The following is an 18,743-nucleotide window of genomic DNA, read 5'->3' as shown; positions in this document are numbered from 1 at the left end:
GTGTAGATGTGTAGCATCTTACTTTTGAAACTAAGCGGTCACAGAGTTGCTAATTTTTTAAGTATTTTTTGTAAAGATCAAGCAAAGTCCATTGTCAGCGAGCTACCAAAACATCTTAGCCAACTCACAGCACCAACATAAACACACTGAAAATTTTTCACATACTGTTACAAGCCAAAACCCTAGATGTATCCTAAAGGGGTGAAGAGGATAACAGAAAACACAAGGCCTTGATGCTTGGTTAAAAAAGGTTTATTGGACCACACACCTCAAAAAATATGCCTCGGACCAAAATCAAATAATTAAAGTATACCAAAGACTCAGAAACCTCCAAAGGGAGAGAGGTAGGTAGGGAGGGACGGAGGGTGAGAGAGAGAGCGAGAGGGTGAGGAAAGAGGGAGAGAGGGAGAAAGAGAGGGAGAGTGAGAGAGAGAGAGAGAGAGACTGTCATAGCAAGCTTCTATCTGAAAGTGATAGATGTACTGTTTAGGTTATGAGAACCTCAGCTGCAAAAGGAAAATGTTACTTACCTTGTAAGCATCTGCTAGTGCCATGTAGTACTGTAAGTTTGCATGCTCTGCACACACCTGCCATCTTGTGTTGGGCTCGAACGTGTACAACTTGTTTTTCTATAAACAAGTCTTTCGAGTTACAAGGTATAGGACCTCCTCCTATGACTGGTAATGCGCATGGGCATCAGCTCAATTGTTAGATTGTTTTCCTGCACGGCGGTGAGGATGTTAAAAGAGCACATAAAGTCCAGGAAGATTACAATGCAAAACAAAATTAGGAAAGAAAGATAAGTAAAAGAAAAAAAGGCATCTGCAAAAACCGAAGGCTTCCGGAGAGGAGGGTGGGTGCATCTGTATCTCTTGCAATATATGCCACAAACAGATGCTTACAGGGTAAGTACCAATTTCTGTTTGTGGCATGTGTAGCTGTGAATACACATGCGCTGCATAGCATGTAAAGCAATACTCCCCTAAGTGGTTGTTAGCTAGCGGATGTTGCAGAAGATGGAAAAAGTATATTTAGTACATCTGGCCCACTTGAGCTTGCTGGTATGCTAGTATATGCACACAGTATTGTTTGGTGAATGTGTGTGGTGTGGTGTGGACCAGGGAGCTGCCTCACAGATATCAGCTAATGGGATATTACACAGAAAGGCCATGGAGGCTGTGTTTTTACAGGTAGAAATTCCTGGGTAGAACCTGAAGGTGTATTTGGCCTAAGTATAGCAGGTTTGAATGTACTTGACTAGACACCAAGCCTTTTCTGCTTTGGAAATGGTAGTGCCTTTGTGTGCTTCAGTGTAAGGCACAAAAAGTTGGTAATTTTGCTGAAACATTTTGGTCAATATAGTACATGAGGGTCCTCTTTACTTCTAGTGCAGGGGTTACCAAACTGTGGTCCGCGGACCCCCAGGGGTCCGTGACACATTCTCAGGGGTCTGGCATCACAGTTATAAAATCACTGCAAATTGCCTTGTGTAACCAGCAGTTTTCGGGCAACAATAAAAGTGTCAAGTTAACTCCGGTGATTAATGTACCTGCTGGAGAGAGATGGGAGTTTTGTTTAGTGGCAGTGTTGACTAATCATGGTAGCGCAGATTGTAAATATGCCTGCTGCAAAGATTGTATTCCATGCATTTTAAAGAACAGTATTTTGTGTGCGTAGCTCAGTGGGTTACTGCTATTCACAGAGATTCTGTTCTTACTGTGCAGTTCATAAATTACAATCGTAATCTAGCACAGTGAGCAATGAACTGCCATCAAAGAGCTGCATGCAAACTGAATAGTAAAAGTTAGTAAGTTATGTTTTTCCCCAGTCTTTCAATATCCTGATGCTGCTTAAAAGAGGTTTGTTTGGGTAGAAATAAATTCGTATTACTAAAGTCAGTGCTAAGCACTGAGTTATGTTCTGAATCCTGAGTTTGTGCACCTTCACACCAAGCAGTCTTAAAATGCCCACCAGTATAGAGGACATGTGAATCCTACACCTTGTAGACACATTTCCTTTATGTAACATTCTCTATACACCGATTTACACACGTATGATTTGCATGTATGTGTGTCTATTTATGCGTGTGATGTAAAGTGCTCCGACACCGTACGCTGGTATAAGAGGTGCTATAAAACAAATGAAATACATATGAGGGATGGGCTATGGAGTGATGAGAGGTACTGTTGGATGGTGATAGTGAGGGAATCACTGAAGAGCCTTAGTAAAGATTACAGCATGCTTGTGCATTGTAAGGTCATCATTTACTATGCTTTAAACGCTAATACAATTAAATATATAACTGATAAATGTGTTGTAGAATGCATCATTGTTTCCCACATTTTCTTGGGGGAGAACCCACTAAAGTCCCCCTTTGCATATTTTTTCAATACAAAGTAATACATCTTTAGTAATTCAAGAATTTGTTTGGTGTGTACTTGTTTGTGTATTTTTGCGAATTACTGTTTTAATGTTTGAAATTTAAATCATACAAATTGTTTGGGGGTCCCTGGCTTCCAGTAGTGGCTCAGTGGGGGTCTTCAAGAGTCAAAAGGTTGGTACCACTGGACTAGTTTGTTCAAGGGCTCTCTCGGCTAATTATTCTGGATGTGGAAAGAACACCAGGGTAGAATAGTTGCAGGCTAGAATAGTATTTCCAGGGCAAAGCGTACCGCATAACGCTGAGTGGCAGGTCGTGAGAAGGTGGAACACAATCAACACTGACACACTAATCTCCACTTTAGAGAGACTACCACCTCACCTTAATAGACTACCAGAGGATGACACTGAGACAGCCAGTCTCAAACTATCACGAAAACTGGAAAGCGCCATTGAGGCGGTGGCACCAGCACAAAGGGTCAAAATCGGAGATAAGGGTAAAAGTGCTCCATGGTTCAATGAGGCATTAAGGCTCTTGAAACGCTCCCTGCGTCGGACAGAGAGAGCCTGGCGCAAGGGGTATGATTCCGACATTCAAACCTTATATGCCAAAGAGTTAACTATATATAAACAAGCTATTAGGGCTAGGAAAGCTGAGTTTTATGAAGACAGAATTGCGACCTCTCCTAATCCCCAGAGAGAAATCTTTAAAGTTCTGTCTGAATTGAGAAAAAAGAAGGAACAGCCCCCCTCCTTTTCACAAGGACTGCCAAAAATGTCAGTCTTTTTTTACCACCAAGATAGTTGATCTCCTGTCCGAAATTAAGACGACCCCCAGACTGGACTGTCCCGATACTCCGACCAAAATTACCCCAACAGTCACCCAGCCCCTTACCTCAATACCTTACTCACTAAGGAAACCGTGAGAACAGTGATGGGCCGAGTTAAATCAGGTTCACCGTCGGACCCGTGTCCTCCAAGGGTTTTTAAACAAGCATGGTTAGGGCTGGAGGACAACATACTATCACTCCTGAATAGCTCACTTACAACTGGACAGGTTCCATCCAACTTCAAGGAGGCCCCCCTGATCCCCCTTTTGAAAAAGGCAGGGGCTGATACTAAGATCTTGAAAAACTACAGTCCCATTTCACAACTACCGTTCCTAGCTAAAATCTTGGAACAACACGTACTGCCCACCCTCTCTCAACATCTAGAAAATAATTCCCTATTAGAGCCCAACCCGGCCGGTTTCAGGGCCCACCATAGCACGGAATTGGTCATGCTTTCCGTGCTGGACGACCTGAGACTTAGAGCAGATAGGAAAAACCCATGTGCCCTGGTGCTGTTAGACCTCTCCGCGGCATTTGATACGGTCAATCATGACCTATTGTTGTTGCGGATGTGGGATCTCTGTATTCAGCACAACGCCCTTGCCTGGCTGACATCCTTCCTTGAGTCACGGGTCCAGAGAGTGCAATTGGCTAACCTGGTATCGGAGGCAGCAGGTATCACATGTGGAGTCCCTCTGGGCTCAGCATTATCACCTTTACTGTTTAATGCCTACCTGCAACCCCTCATCTCAATATTTAATCAGATGGACTGCAGTATATACAACTATGCCGATGATACGCAGATTATTATTCAAATTGACAATTGTCCAATGGCATATCAGAGAATGCAAAATATCCTAAAATTCACCGTGAACTGGATGACGGCCAACTCATTAAAAATAAATCCCGATAAGACCGAGGTGTTGGCGATCACAACGGCATCTAGCCCCTGGAACGATCTCCTCTGGCCTACCGAATTAGGGCCATCCCCAATACCAGCTGAAGCAGTGAAAAGCTTGGGCCTGATCATTGATGCCAACCTCACTATGTCAGCCCAGGTCTCAGCCGTAGTGGGTACATGTGTGGGGCTAATGAGACAACTGCGCAAACTATCCCCTATCCTAACGGTAGACACGCTCAGAAGAGCAGTATCAGCACTGATCCTGGCACGTCTGGATTATGGCAACTTTTTGTATGTCGATATATTATTCAAAAATTGTTGAGCAGACTTCAGATAGTCATGAACGATGCCGCCAGACTGATTTTCAACAAACCTAGAAGGACTCAGGCTACCCCCCTCCTCCATAAACTCCATTGGCTGCCGGTGAAACAGCGGGCCAAATTCAAGGGCCTATGCATTACGCATAAAGCCCTGTACGGACAAGCTCCAAAATATATCAAGAAATGTTTAGTTCCATACGCCCCAAGCAGGAATTTACGATCAGCAGATGCTGCTCTACTGGTTTGTCCGCGTTTTAAACTATCCTCTTTTGGAGGGCGCACTTTCTCCCATACAATTCCCAGTGCATGGAACAAACTGCCAGAGAGCCTGCGCAAAGAAACAAATCTTTTACCTTTCAGAAAAAAGCTAAAAACGGTGCTGTTTCAGGAGGCTTGGGGTAATGTCTAACTCTCTCCCCTCTAGCATTGTGCTCACTCTCTGCCAAGCGCTTAGAGACCCCTGGGTGATAAGGCGCTATATAAATCCAATATACAATACAATACAATACAATACAATACCAGGAGTTCAATTGTTTGGTTGAGGTGGAAAGGAATGCCTGCCTAAGGCAGAAACTTTAGGGTAGTTCTAAAGATTACCCGGTCAGCGCGTAACTTGAAAAAAGGTCCTTCCACCGTAAGATATTGAATCTCGCTCACCCATCTAAGGGAAGTAACTGTTGATAAAACACAATCTTCCAACGACAAGAAATAGAGAGTGCACGTGTGAAGGGTGTCTAAATGAGTTCCATGAACCTACTGAGGACTACATTAAGGTTCCAGGAGGGGGTTGTGGGTAACTGGGTTGGGGATAACCCTCTTAACCCCTTCCATGCTCATGACGAGCTCAGCTCGTCATGAGGCACAGTTGAGCTGTGCTGATGACGAGCTGAGCTCGTCATGACACCAGCAAAATGGCAATTTCCAGCACAGGGGAAAAATAACCACAGCAGCGATGTGGTTAAGTTCTTCTATAAAGGCTTTAATGACTGGGACTGGGAATAATGAAGAGTGTTCCCTTTTTTGCAGGTATGATGCTACTACAGCCAAACATAAGAGAATGGATGTGTAAGCCAGTCCAAATCTTTGTAAGTGAAGTAGGTAGTAGACAATGTCTTGCACTATGGGCTGGAGTGGATCTATGTGTTTGGAGAGGCAATTGTGGATGAACTTCTTCCACTCAGCTGTATAACAGGCTCGGGTAGTGGGACGGCGAGCCTCTGAGGATGGACATACACTCAACTGGTAGATTGAGATACCCAAACTCTAGGACCTCAGGAGCCAGATTGATAGGTTGAGCTGCCTGGGGTTGGCATACCTGACTGTGCCCTGGTGTAAAGTGAGATGTTCTGGCCTGTTGGGGAGCTTCTCGTGAGGGACTACAAGCAATTTGTGGAGGGTTGTGAACCACAGCTGCCTGGGCCACGTGAGAGATACCAGGCTGATAGTGACAGAAGTCTGCCGTAGCCTCTGAACCATGTCTGGAAGGAGTGGGAGAGGCAGAAAAGTGTAGGCAAATAACTCTGACCAGTTCATCCCTAGTGCATTGCCCATGAACTTTGGGTGTAGAAACCCGGAGCCGAAGCTTGGCATTTTGATTGTTTGGCGGTTTGCGAACAAATTTATGTTGGGAAACCTCCAAGGTTGCAAGTAGGGGAGAACAACTTAGGGGTGGAGTTCTTGCAAGTGGACTTGTTGCTGGATCCTGCTGAACAGGTCTGTGAAGTTGTTGTCTGCCCCCGGAAGGTAACCAGCTAGCAGATGTACACTGTGGGGTACCACACAACGCCATATGCTTTGCGCTAATGTCAAGAGTTTGGGGGAGTGCATGCCCCCTGTTTACAAGGCAGTTATGTTGTCTGTTTTGACCAAGAATGTTTTGTGATGTACATGGCAGAAGAAAGCTTTCAGAGTCAATCAGACTACTAGTAACTCCAGATAGTTGATGTGGAAGGTTTGTTGAAGAGGTGTCCACAGACTCTGAACTGTTATGTCCTGCTGATGCAACCCCCAGCCTGTGAGAGTGGCATCCGTGGTGATGGTCCTCTGGGGGTCTGGGTCTAGAAAACATCTGTCCTGCAAAAGACTGTTGCTGTTCCACCACTGCAGAGAACGATGAGTGCTGGCCAAAATCAACACTAGATCCTTCCATAGAGACTCCGCTAGTGACCATTGTGCCGCTAAGCACTCCTGAAGCGGACGCTTGTGTAATTGGGCGTGGGGACTGGTGGCTATGCAGGGGGCAATCATGTCGAGGAGGCGCTTTACTGTTCTCACTTGTAGCTGAGATCTGGCTGAAAAAGGGCCAGCAGAAGCTGGAAGGCTTGGAACTGTGCTGGGCTGGCGACTGTGTTTAGAATTTCTCATAGAAAGAGCTATATTTGGAGTGGTGGAGGTGGGACTTGCCCACGTTGATTGAGAAAGTATAGTTTCTAACCTGTACCTCCTGTTCTCTCATAAGGGTATTTCCATGATAGTCGAAAGCGTAGAATAGTCCCGCCCGCCTGCAGGGACCCCGGTGTACTTTTTCCAGGATATATTTCTAAGTGCTGAAGTTCGCCTTTCTTCAGGAAGGCCTGCGTAGCCTCTTAAGAATGTTTTAATGCAGCCTATAGGATTAGACTACAGTGGTCAAACTACTTCATCTTGCTGAATCAAAAGGGAAATAGACCCAGGAAACATGCATTTCACGCATGACCATTTTTTAGTATAACCGAAAAAATCCCTCACAAATCCCTTTTGGCAAGTAAGAAAAGGATAAAGCCTTGCCGGACAGTGTAGTCCATTTGCTGTCATTATAAGGGGAGACTGTGTCTTTAAGAATCCTGGGACCGGACCTGTGGAGCATTGAACTTAACCTTTTTTTTTCTCTTCAAAAATTAGAGTTCTATATCAGTGATTTCAGCTGCACTTGATACCTTTCGCCTCCCTCTTATAGTTTGTGTCTTTTTCTGACAGGAACTGAGGCATTTTTCTGTTAAAATGCCTTCTCTGTTTGACACATGTCCTGGCTGTGGCAGGAAAAAGGCCAAAACAGACACACTGCCCTGGGTTTCTTTGAAACACACAACCTTTATTTTCAAAGGTAAAAACAGGCAGGATCATAGAGGCAGATTTAGCCTAGATAGGCTGCATAGTAACAACTGAAAAATTGGCGCCTTGCCTTTAAGACCTCCATGAGCCTCCAGGCTCCCATCACGCACCACAGGTGACAGTTAGGTCAGTTCTTTTGGACGGTGTATAACAGTGTGAGAACAGCATGGGTAACATGTAAAATAGACAGTCCTGGTATTCGTCCGGGGAGGTGGGTGAGTTGCTTATGACTTTGACGAGTATCTGTATAAAAATGTTTTTATTCTCTTTGTATGATTTTTAACTAAATCGAATAAAGATTCCTTGACTGACTGACTTTGATGAGTATACCCCTGGTAGAGAACCAGGATTACAGGTAAGTAACTTATCCTTCTCTTCCAGGGGATACTCATCAATAGTCATAAGCACTGAATAGAATAGCAAGCCCATCCCATACCCTGCGGACGAATATCAGTCCCTCTAAACAGTATCCTAATAAATATTACCCAAACAAATTCCTCAGGGATGCTTGACCAACCTGAGCATCCGCCTGAGTATCAGAATTTAGACAGTAAATGCGTGCAAAGGTATGAACCGAACGCCACGTAGCTGCCTTACAAATTTCATGCATAGGAACATTTTTAAGCATTGCTATCGTAGCAGCTTTTCCTCTAGTGGAGTGCTCTCTAGGTTTGCCCGGGAGCTGCTTCCGTGCCGACTGATAAGATAACATAATACATGACACAATCCATCTAGAAATGGACGTCTTAGATGCAGGCAAGCCTGTATTCAGAGGGCCGTAGTTCACAAACAAATGATCAGACTTTCGAACACTCTTGGTTTTATCAAGATAACATTTCAGAACTCTTTTTAAATCCAAAGAGTGTAGAGCTTTCTCAGCTGGAGTGTTCGGGTTAGCAAAGAACGTAGGCAGTGTAACTGACTGGTTAATGTGAAAATCGGAGACCACCTTTGGAAGGAATCTCGGATGAGTCCGAAGCACCAATCTATTCGCATGGAAAACGAGATAAGGTTCTGTAGAACAAAAAGCTTGAATCTTGCTCACCCTGCGCGCAGAAGTGATAGCTACCAGGAAGGCCACCTTCCACGACAGATGTTGAAGGGACGCCTTATGAATAGGTTCGAATGGAGGACCCATCAATTTGGACAAAACCACATTAAGCTCCCAAGAAGGAGAGGGAGACCTCACCGGTGGATAAGCTTTCTTGAGACCCTCCAGAAAATCCTTTACAACTGGCATTTGAAAGAAAGACACATGAGTGGGGTACTTTCGATATGCTGTTATTGCTGCCAGATGGACCTTTATAGAAGAATACTGTAAACCTGCTTTGGCCACCTGTTCTTGACCTCGAATAGGGTCATGACTTTCAGCAGTGCACCACATGAAAAAACGCTTCCACTTGAAAGCGTACGACTTTCTTGTAGAAGCTCTTCTCGCCTCTCTTAAAATGTGCATACAATCCTGCGAGAGACCTAAATGTCCGTATTGGACGAACTCAGGAGCCACACTGCTAGCTTCAGGGACGGTAGTTGGGATGGAACACCCTGCCGTTCGCTCTGGACAGCAGATCCGGATGGCAAGGCAGCCTCCTGTGCGGTACTTTGGACAGGTACAGGAGATCCGGGTACCACCATTGGCGAGGCCAATCTGGAGCCACCAGGATCATGTCTGTCTTGGACTTGTACAACTTCTTGATCTCCAAGGGAATGAGTGGAACCGGTGGAAAAGCGTAGAGTAATGTCTTTAACCAGTCTATCCACAGCGCATTCCCCTTGGACCCTCGTTGTGGGTATCTGGACGCGAAGACATGGCATTTTGCGTTTTCGGCATCCGCAAAGAGATCGATTTCTGGAATGCCCCAGGCCTGGAAGATGTCTCTTACCACTTCTTCTTTTAAGACCCAGTCGTGTGCTTCTGCGAAGTGCCTGCTTAAGTCGTCTGCTTGGACGTTGAGGACACCCGGCAGATGCACCGCGGATATTTTCATGTCTCGAGCCAGAAGCCACTTCCAGATTGCTTGCGCTTCCGGCGACAGAGGTCTGGATCTCGTTCCGCCCTGCTTGTTCAGATAGTACATTGTTGTTGTGTTGTCCGTTTAAACAAGCAGGGAGGATGTTTTGATCGCAGGAAAGAAAGCTTTGAGAGCTGGGTGGACAGCTCTGAGTTCCAGCATGTTTATATGATACAGCCTTTCCTTTTCTGGCCACACTCCTTGAATTTGAAGAGACCCCAGATGAGCGCCCCATCCCAGAAGGGACGCATCTGTCACCAGCGATTGTCTGGGCATGTCCTCTTGGAAAGGAACTCCCACTACCAGATGACTCCGCTGCATCCACCACCAGATGGAGATTTGCACTGACAGGAGTAGTGACAGTTTGTCCTCCCAACGATTGGAAAACTGGGACCACTGGTCCTCCAGGGACTGCTGCAGAGTTCTCATGTGCAGCCTGGCGTTTGGAACGAGGAAAATACAAGACGCCATCAACCTTAGAAGAGACGAGATCTGCCTGGCAGTGGGTCGAGGAGGCTTCAGTAAAGTTTGACACTTGAGGAGAATGGAGGATAGTCTCTCCTCCGAAAGGATACGCTTTTGCGTCCTTTGAATCCAGAAGTGCGCCCAGGTAATGTATCCTCTGCGTTGGATTGAGGATAGATTTTTTGAAGTTCACGTGCAGGCCGAGTCTCCGCAGCTGGTGTATGCAGAACCTGAGGTGTTGCTGTAGCAGAATCGGAGACGCACTCTTTAGAAGCCAATCGTCTAGGTAAGGATAGACGAAAATTTGTCTCTTCCTCGGGAAAGCCGTTACTACTGCCATGCATTTTGAAAAAGTACGAGGAGCTGACTTTAGCTGTGAATTGGAAGTGGCTTGTTTGGATGCAAAACCTTAGAAACTTCCGATGCTTTGGGGCGATGGGGATGCGAAAATAAGCATCTTGAAGATCTATGGAACACATCGAGTCCCCTTGATGCAGAAGTGGAATTATTTGATGTAACGCCAGCATTCTGAACTTTTCTCGCCGAATGACTTTGTTGAGACGTCTGAGATCTAGTATGGGCCTGAACTCCTTGTTTGGACCTTTCTTTGGAACTAGAAAATATCGGGAGTAAATGCCTTGTTGACGCTGGTTTCTTGGAACCTCCTCGATGGCATTCTTTAGGAGTAAAGCAGACACCTCTTGTCTCAAAAGATGAATACGATGGATCACAGTCTTTTGAGGAGGAACGGAAGGTGGAGGGGACTTGAATCTGATGGTATATCCATTCCTTACAATATTCAGAACCCATTTGTCTATTGTGATGTTTGTCCACTCTAGCCAGGCAAAAACAAACCCTTCCCCCCACCGGAGTGGGTTACGGGCCCAGGGGAAACAAAGACTCACTGTTTTTGTTGCTGCTGCTTGTTACCAGGTGCAGACTGTCTGGAGATGCCACCTCTTCCTCTACCAGGGCGACGCTGGGAGAACTGAGATCTTCCCTGATTTTGCTGTGACGACCATTGAGGGGTTTGAACCCTCTGCTGGTTCTGTCTCCGATCGTAAGGACAGTATTTTTTCTTAAAGTCCTTTCGTTTTTCAAGACCAACAGCCCTCACTGTATCGAGTTCCGTCTTCATTCGCGACATCTCATCGCCAGCATGAGATCCGAAGAGCGATGTTCCGTTAAAAGGCAGATTAAGTATCCGGTGTTGTGCTTCAGGCTTAAGACCCGTGAGCCTCAAACAAGCTGAGCGCCTAGCGCAGAGTCCATGCGTAGATAGATCAGAAGCATCAGCGGCTGCACTAATCACCTGGTTAGCCACTAGCCCACCTTCGTGTAAGATCTCAAGAAAATCGTGTTTGTCTTCTTTAGGAAGTTTTTCTGCGAAACGAGACATGGAGTCCCATAGCGAGCGGTCATAGCGACCCAGCAAAGCGGAGGCGCTGGTGACTTTCATGTAGGAAGCAGAGGTGGCACACATTCTCTTCCCTACTGAGTCCATAGCTTTACTGTCTTTATCAGGAGGCACAAGTGACGCCGCTCCTGTTTGATTTTTACGTGCCACTGAAACAATCACAGAATCAGGTTTGGCTCAGCCCTCAGAAAGAACGGATCATTGTCCGGAGCTTTATATTTCTTAGCGATCTGAGAAGGGACCGCTCCCAACGCCGCTGGAGTTAAGAACTTGTGCTCCACAGACTCCAATAGACCTGGTACCAAAGGAAGTAAAAGCCTTGAAGATAGCTTTTGATGTAAAGTTTCGAAAATTATCGTTGTCTTGGTGGTAGAGACCGCCATTTTGATATTAAGTTTGGCAGCTCCTCGGCAGAGAACTTCATTAAAGGTAATCACATCATCAATCGGTGATATCCTACTCGGAGGAGTTGATGACAGTGTCGGACAATAGTCCCTCTTCGAATGTGTAGACTTTGTCGAAGATCTAGGGCTGCGCCTCCTCGAAGAGTGACGACGTGATGATCGAGGAGAAGGTGAAGGCCGCCTCCTTACTGATGGAGTCTTTCTTGGAGGAGTACGCTCACGTCTCCTTGGAGAGTGCACCACCTGTCTTGGGGGCGATCTTGATCTTGATGCAGGTCTTGTAGGAACGGGTGACCTGGAAGAAGACCTTGACAGATTAATTCTCCTTATCTTCCACTCCTTAATATCTCCCAGCCATCTTGGCGAGATATTAGTCGTTGGCTGAAATGGGGAAGGTGCTCTCGAGGGCTCTGAAGAGACCTGCACAATATGTAGCCCAGGGAAGGAAGAGGAACTCCCAGAGAACACAGTAACAATGTTAGACCGGTCTTTAGACACCGTTCTAGGCCTCTTAGTTGGCGACCTCGACGGCGACCTCCTCGGCGGCGACCTCCTCGGCGGCGACCTTCTCGGCGGCGACTTCCTCGGAGGCGACTTCCTCGGTGACGACCTCCTCGACGGTGATGGTCTCTTATGCTTCGACGGCGTGCGCCTCGGCGGCGATGGTCTTCTCTGCGTCGTATGCCTCGACGCCAAATGACTGGAGCTCTTCGACGTCGAAACCTCTGCTGGCCGGTTCGACGTCGACGTCATGCCACCTCTCGATGGCGACCTTGACTCCGAGCCTCTCGGCGGCGACCGTCGACGAGACGACGTCGAGTCCCGACCTCTTGCCGTCGTAGGCGAGCCAGACCTGGACCGCCTACGCGCAGGAGACCTTTGTGCAAATTCTGTGATTATGAAATAAAATGCACTTACTTCGGCTGAAGTGAGCAAGACCAGTAGATTGTCATGTGGGCTTTATAAAATCTCTAAAAATTACGATTAATTTGAAAGATTTTACATTCAATCATCTGTTTTAGGTTTTTTGATTAACTCAAGCAAGATATGATAGTCTTGCATAAGTCTATAATGTTCTCCGAATAAGTTCCTTGTGAACATTGTTTATTGCTTAGCACACTTACCAGAAGCCTGAGGTAGAGCCAATGTACAGGGTGGCTCGGGATACGAATATAGGTGTCCTTTAGGTCGAGTCACCTTGCTGTAATAGTGGAATGACATCCTGGAGCCTGACCATGTGGAAATGCTCCCATAGGATGTACTTGTTGAGGGACCAGAGTTCTAGTATGGGCCTGATGGACCTGTCTTTCTTGCGGATCAGAAAGTAAAGGGAGTAGACCCCTACGGCCCCCTTGAGTAACAGCATGTCTAATTCCTTCTGGACAAGTCACTGTTGTTCTGGTGAGAGGTGAGAGGGTGTGTTTGCGAGGTTGGGGGAAAATTTGGCGGTGGTGCGCAGAGTGCCAGGCAGTAACCCTGTTCTACAATGGACAGAAGGCATTGGATTTTGGTGATGTTTTGTTATTGAGCGAGAAACCCCTGCAGGCATTCCTCCGCTGGTGTTGTGTAATCGAGAGGAAAGGAGAGAGAGTTACTGTTTGGTGGGGGCAGCTTCCTTCCACATCTGCCCGGCCCTTGGAATTGTTCCCCCTGTATATGTGCCTTTTTCTGTAAAATAATAAGTGCTGGTGCCCAAAGCGCTGCTCAGACACTCAGTCCTGGCGCTATATGAAATGTCAGAGACAAATAGCAAGGGTGAGCAGTCCTGAGTCCACCTCTGACCTCTTTAATTTGCAGCCAGGCACTCCCTGCCCCGTTATCTCACTCTTACAAGTTTCTGCTTTCTCTCTTGGTGATGGACTTAACATATTTCTTTTCCTCAGTCTTTGCATTTTGCTTTTTTTTTCCTCTGTTGATCTCGGGAAATGTCTGGTGTCAGAAATTAAGTGCCACTACCCAAAAATAAGTGCTGGTGCATCCCTCTGGCAACCACTGGCTCAAATTATGCACTGCCCTATATGCACACTTGGAATAACCCCGGGAGGCTTGAGGCTGTTGCCTCTGTAAGGAGGTAAAGGCCCCTAAGGAGGTGGCTTTGGTTCTGCCACAAAATTGTAAGCGACAAAAAGTTGCACGGGCGTTCGAAACTGGAGAGTTCACATTGCTTTGTCCGTGATTTTGACTTTTAGATTTTTCCTGATAATGGGAACTGGTACTGAAGGTTGCTGTTTTCTGCTGTTGGTATGGAGTGGGCTATGAGTCTGTTGTCTCAGAGTTCAATGGCAACATGGGTTCTGGGCTGAAGGCTGCAGCATGTTCGACATCTGCCTCAGCTTCCACCCCTTTTTTGACATGATTCCCGAAGATGTTGAGAATATCCTTGTCTCGCTGTTGTTTTGTTCCATGGCAAACCGAGCAAGATGACGGTCTCAACGGTTCTGGACAGTCTCTTTGGGCCGCAAGGCGAAGTATGCATAGCAGGAGGTCTTGTTATGCTCCGAAAATAAGCAGACGTTGCAAACCGCCTGTTGATTTGCACGTGAGTTCTTGGAGTGCCCTGTGAACAGTAATGAAAAGGCATTTTTTCCATCATGTTGCTCACATTGTCGAGCATGAAACCTGAAGGAACAGGCCTGAGAGGGGCATTGACGAACCCAAAGATATGGATCTGATATAAGTCCACAACACAGATGAAAAGAAACGCAATGCAGAAACAATTGTTCAAAGCTATTGGAAAAAGAGGACTCAAGAGGCCCCGACGAAGAGCAACAAGTGATATCAACTCAGAGCCCTGGCGATACATGCCTGACCCAGTCGAGAGAAGAAATCAATCTAACAATGGGGCCAATGCTCATGCGCATTATCAGTCATAGAAGGAGTCACTGCACATCATGACGAGCGAGACATCTTTGAAGAACAAGCATTTACAATGCAATAGGTCTCCCAATGACATTGTTTTGAGCTATTGGCATTGAAAATGTTATTGGTTTTTCCCCCCTTCGTGAAGCATTAATCAAGTAATGGAGTTGTAAATGACAATGTATTTTACCCCCTGTTGACCCACGCATACAGACATACATAGAAACTGCACTAAAAACGGGCACACATGCATGCACACAATCAGAAACACACGCACCCCGTGAGACAGACACACTAATACATAGAGGCACACGGGTGCATGGAAGAACGTGATCACACATGCAGGCACACTGACGCTGTAGGTCTGGCTGACTATCTGACACATCCGGCAACTGTCACACTGAGTCGTGGCGCACATATGCTGAGAGGGATATTTTAATTACTAAGCTCAAGGTGCTCACTGTAAAAGTCAAGAGGAGTGGAAGAATGTCGTGACATTATAAAGTTGAAACTGAGGAGTTACACACGTCTGCAACACATGCTCAGCCTCCTGAGCTAATTTTGCATCAAGAACACATATACTGGAGACCTTGACCCGATGCACTTCCATTGTGAGCTTGGGGATGCTGATGGTAAGTGCTGCACTTTCCAACATCATCCTCAGGCGGTGGGTGTTGATAATGATGATATATAGACTCACCATCTGAAAGTATGGGGGAGGTCGTGTAAATCCCAGAATGCCAGGGGCCACCAGCTTGAGAAGTCAGGAATGCAAGCAGCCAGTACCACCTGTTGCTCTGAAACATGTGCAGAGTATATTAACTTCTTTGCAGCTTTGTGCCTTGGAGGGCAGCTGTCATAGGAGCCTAAAGCTTTCGGAATATATACATTCACTGCAAGAATCAGCATTTTCTCAATAGTTAGCGCGAACATTGCAGATTTATATAGCGCAAACTCCACCTGAAGGTACTTGAGCGCTTTACATGGGCACTCGTTACATCACATGAGGTCAGATTAATTTTTCAATTTTCAGGCACAGAAATATTAAGTGGTTCGCCTAGATTCACAGACCGGTGACCAGATGCCAGAACATGGTTCCCCAGTTCCAAAGTCGGCAGCTCTGGCTCTAATCTCTGCTCTTCAATGAAGATGGCCTTACTTTTTTTCGTTAAACACGAGATCATAATGAAGAAGTGACCAAAACTTTACCTAAAACAAGTTGACATTCTGGCTCTGATATAGCTGGGAAAACATTGCTTTAAAGTTAGAAAGCAAGCCTAAATTTCAATGTGCTAATAACACGTTTACAAACTCTACTCGAGAGAAGTGCATTTGCCACTAATACTGTGCCCATCTTAATTGTTTTCAAGGGACCAACGGGGCATGTGACACACCTTCAGACAGCCCAGGCATTTCAGCGCGAGGGATCGGAAATCTGCGATTTGCACTCTTGCATTAACACGGAGAGAGATGTGCAGCTCCTCAGGAGAGTAAAAATACTGGATTACAATTTTTTCCGCAATATTTCTACCTGCCTGGACTTGAAAATATAGGCCCGGCTGGTACGAACCTTTAGAGTGCAACCCTACTTATAACATTTGTCAAGTGGACAACCTTTCCTGGGCTCTAACCAAAACCTGCATGTAATGTAAACAGAAACTCTAATTGAAAGGTCATTGGCAACCTAAGCCCGCGTGTTGACCTCAGATAAATCAGAGATGAACATTATTACTGTATTCACAAAGGACAACAAAATAACAAGTCAAGCTTCAGAAAAAAAACCCTCTGTTGAATCATGGACAAATAATCAGAAACTCTGTACCTGAGCTTTTACTTTTTACGGAGTAATAACCGCACGAGCTCACTTGTGTTTTAATTTTAGGCCGTTCTCGCACAGCCTGCGTTTTTCTAATAATTAACCTCTGACGATCTCCTACATTTATTTCAATTTTTGTTAGGTACAGTGCCTTAAGCAGAAGATGTCGGGAATTGTGAGAGCCAGATTACAGACATTGGAAGCTAAAGGTGTAGGCGCCACGCTTCGGGACATAGGCGGGTCCATTGGCTGCTCTCCTGATACCCAATGGAAATCTTGGTGGCCGGCAGCTATGCATCCTCCTTCTTCCCCTACTGCGGTCGCCAAGAATCTGGGTGTCAAATTTGACAATGGTCTTACCTTCAAACCCCAGATCCTTACTCTAGTCGGCCAATGTTTTGGTCTACTACGAACACTCAGGAAATTCCTCCCATTACTGTCGCACTGTCATAGGAGAATTACTGTACAAGCAATGATTGGATCCAGGCTCGATTGCGCCAATGCGCTCTATTTAGGTCTCCCAGAGTACCTCCTAGCTCGCTTACAGAGTGTACAGAACTCTGCCGCGAGGGCCATTTTTGGCCTGAGCCGCAGGTCTCATACCTCGACCCTCCTTGATTCTCTTCACTGGCTCCCGGTGAGGAAGCGTATCATCTTCAAGACTCTGACCTTGACTTTTAAATCCTTGCATGGTACTGGTGCAGTCTATCTTAGGAAACATGTTCAGTTCTATCATCCTGCTAGACCTTTACGTTCAGCCACTCAAGCCCTAGCTGTCGTTCCAGCTGTGAAGCACGCACGCATTGAAGGTCGATCTTACAGGGCTTGTGCCCCGCAGCTCTGGAATAAGCTCCCCCTTTCACTGAGAACAACAGTCAATCTCCTGTCTTTCAGGAAAGGCCTTAAGACCTGGCTTTTCGGCCAGTAGTGTGCTTTGGTTCTGCTCCGACTCCCTCTACAGATCTGTACAGCGCCGGGACACTCTGCCCGAGTAGCCGCGCGCTATATAAATCACCATCATAACATATAACATATTGGTGGAATATGTTCGGTTTGGATGGCTCTGACTGTAGAGGAAGATTTTTGTAACAGACAGCGTCTCCTGGAACACAAGAGGTGTTTGCATGAGACTGCGGGGTGATTGTTGTTTCGCCTACGCACAGCGAAAGTGTGATGGTGGCTTCTAGGCACGATTGTTAAACATTACACTGAAGCGAAGACTTGGACTTGAAACTAAACCAAGACAAGTAACCTGATACTGCTAATCAGAAACAGATGCCCCCCGTAAAGATAAGAAATGAGTTAGAGACAGCTCCAAAGCAGAAGATCCAGTCCGAATCGGCTGGACGAAAAGAGTAAAGGGCGGCACCAAAAAAAGCTAATTTCTAATGGCAGGCCACCGTTTAGCAGAACTGGTGGCGCCAGCCAATGAAAAAGAGAAGCGGGGCTTCAACACCCCTTCTAAAATCACCTCTTTAACAATATGTCTTGCCACGCGAGCAGCGCTTGCGCGCTGCAATGCTAGGCGAGACCTAAAAACAAGTTACACATGTCAGAACCCAACACTAAAAGGCAGTATGCAGAGCATTTGTATCTACAGCTACACAAGCCAAGAACATATATTTACAAAATAAATAAAAATTATTTTGAAGTATAACTATTGAAGTGTTTTATGGAATCATCTTGTCCACAAGGATTATTTTAAAGGTTTATGAAGATCCCAAGATAGAATCTTTGAGGTACTAAAAGTGTTTTCTGCTGTGTATCTGCAGAACGAAACATATCATCACCTACTCTAGATCTCAAGCACACAAGACATGTTTATGGCTTTAAAGCCTAAGGTTGACTGAGTTGTGGAGTGTTTTGTACTCAGGGTTATCCAAGTTCTTTTTTTATCTGCCAGTAGCATGGGTAGGGAATCTGCAGTGTATTTGTGCTTTAAGGTGTTAGGCAAATTGGACTCTCATTGGAATTGTGTTTTTTTTTGCCTTTTGCCTTGAAGGCAAATATGTGAAATTTTATCTGGAGTTTTTTCACAATGCCACATGGTATATAGCTAAATTTTATTTTCAATTGATGTTTCAATTGATGATCTGAATCAATCACCCTCTCTTTAACTGTTTTGCATCATCCCATATCAACCTCTTTCCAGCTCTCAACCCTGGATGAAAGGCAAGATGCCACAGTACATTTTTTTTGGGTTTAGTTTGCTGATCAGCAATGTCTTGTTTAAGAAACCCTCTATGGTGT

At 45.8% G+C, this 18,743-nt stretch overlaps 1 protein-coding gene across 3 annotated transcripts in view; it reads right to left on the bottom strand.

Annotated features, from left to right (window-relative positions):
- The window catches only part of ZNF512B (zinc finger protein 512B), a 264,244-nt gene that overhangs the window by 23,959 nt on the left and 221,542 nt on the right, over window positions 1–18,743 (bottom strand). The gene's annotated exons all lie outside the window — the stretch shown is intronic.

The sequence above is a fragment of the Lissotriton vulgaris genome, unplaced genomic scaffold (genome assembly GCF_964263255.1).
Source record: "Lissotriton vulgaris unplaced genomic scaffold, aLisVul1.2 SCAFFOLD_722, whole genome shotgun sequence".
Taxonomy (NCBI): Eukaryota; Metazoa; Chordata; class Amphibia; order Caudata; family Salamandridae; genus Lissotriton; species Lissotriton vulgaris.
This window is presented reverse-complemented; position numbering and strand designations above follow the sequence as displayed.